This window comes from Cylas formicarius, unplaced genomic scaffold, assembly GCF_029955315.1.
Source record: "Cylas formicarius isolate icCylForm1 unplaced genomic scaffold, icCylForm1.1 PGA_scaffold_9__14_contigs__length_23061073, whole genome shotgun sequence".
In the NCBI taxonomy this organism is placed as follows: Eukaryota; Metazoa; Arthropoda; class Insecta; order Coleoptera; family Brentidae; genus Cylas; species Cylas formicarius.
The window spans coordinates 14,948,498-14,950,705 of NW_026844365.1; positions in this window are offsets into that span (position 1 = coordinate 14,948,498).

Sequence of the window (2,208 nt, forward strand, 5' to 3'; positions counted from 1 at the left end):
AATTGGTTATAACTGAAAGATCTCACTTTCTTTTATATTGCGATATTGCCCGTCTAGACAGCAAAAACTTTTGTATTTAAGGTTTTCAGCTATTGTACATGGTGTTATCAATTTTCCGTGCTAAATGAGAAATGTGTTAAGTGTCCTCAATTTGCAGATATCAACTTCAAATTTAGCAGAGAAGTAAAAGTCGTAAACGGTAGAAATTGGGTGAAATCAAATTTTACCAAGTATTTTTTTAAAATTTTTGAAACTTGTTTTTGGTAATTTTAGCTTCTAGAAAAATATGTTTTCCTCTATAATCGTTCACCCGATCGGCAAAATTATTTAACCAGCAGACGCGGAAGATTCAGTGCAATAACATTTATTTCAGGCATTTTTTCGATCATATACGGGGTTTTCAAATGATAGGCAAAAATCTATCTTTTACACAGTAAATTGTTAGCCGCAAATCAAAAATCGTAAAAAATATGGCTAATCGATTCAAACAGTGTCATAGGCCGCATCAAGAGCTACAATTTTTGTATTCGCGGTTTTCGTCTATCACATAAGCTGCTCGGGACATTTGAAAAAATCCATATTGAAATCGTTATTTCGAGGGCAATCAAGACGCAATGACGTCATTGATTATTATGGCAAGTGTGTGTGCATGGTTTCAGAAAAAACTTATTTTCTCTAAAACCATTTACTTGTTTAAAAAAATTCTTGAACTAGGAAACGTGGAAGATCCAGGGCTATAACTCTGCTTGGAACATTGTTTGGATCATATACAGGGTGTGTCGTTTATGGGCAAAAACTCGAAAAGATCCTAAAAATTTCCGTTTTTGTGCGGCGATAAATGAAAAACCGTTAAATATAGGATAATTCTATTTGAACAGTATCGTAAACGATGTCGAGAGAGAGTTTCAGGTTTCGTCAATTATACAGGGTGCGAGATATTTGAAAAAACTATCATTCGATAACGCTATTATTTGTGCAAATTTTAATATTTAGCGATGTTTGCTGTAACTTTGAAGTTCGACGAGATGTGAAGGACATTTTATACTGGGTGCATGCGCAATTAAAGTACATAGATTTTGCGAAAGTTCCATAGTGGTCCGCATTAGCACGATAGAAAAACAATGCGTCCCGTTAAAATACGAAACCACGAAGCTCTTTCATTTTATAATAAAAAATTGCTTGGTGCTAGGCGCTACAAAAGCAATTTTGTTGTTTCTAATGATTATTCTTTCTTTAATAAGCTTCTAGCCGATGTCAAAAAATTATTTTATTGTTCTAAGGAGCTTAATTACCAAGTTTTTCTTTCCTTACCTCCACCCCAATTAATTTTTTTTTGTACCTGGTCACGAAACTGAACTAAACTAAAGACATTATTATTATTATAAATTCACTAGATCAGTGGAATTTCATCACGCGAACTAAGCAACTACACGACGACCAGCGAGTCAAATTTGAAGTGGACACCTGCGAGCAGCCAAGTTTCAATGCGACTTAGGAATTAATAGTTGCTCTGGGCTATTTAAAACAGACAATTATTGAAGATGCAGTTGAATTTCTTTGCAACCTTTGTCACCATTGTTACATAGGGATTTGAACGAACTAATGCCTAATTAACGAGTGAATAAAAAATTTTATCAACGGGTTTAATTATTTTTCATTGCAGAGTACAAGCAATAATTTTTCGACGATAGAATTTGGAAATACAAAAGTATGGAAAGACACTGCTATAAAATGTATTGAACATAAACGTTTAAAACGGTCACTATTAAATGGAAATTTTTCAGTTAATGTAGAATGAAAACCACTGCAAACTCCGAAGAAAAATACCACCATTTCGTCGACATGCAAATTCATTGTTTTCATATTTCTAATACGGTCATCGTCAAATAAAAAAATCTAATAAAAGGTAGAGACAAAAAGAAACATTTGAGAGGAAAAGAGGATCTGGCAGAGAAACAGTTAGTTCAGTTCAAAAAGATCGGTTGCTCCTTCGAATGACCCTTTCCAAAGAGCGTTTAAATTTCCGTTCAGTGCTTCCTCAGTTTGTCGAAGAGTTAAAGCATCATCGCATCTCAAGTGCCGGACTGCGGCAAAAAAGACCGCATTCACTCACCAAGAAGCAGGGCTTGAGATTTGAGATTGAGTATATTTTCCGATCAAAAGATCTTCCAGTCTTCCAAAAAGTGTAGAATCAACAGAACCAAGAAA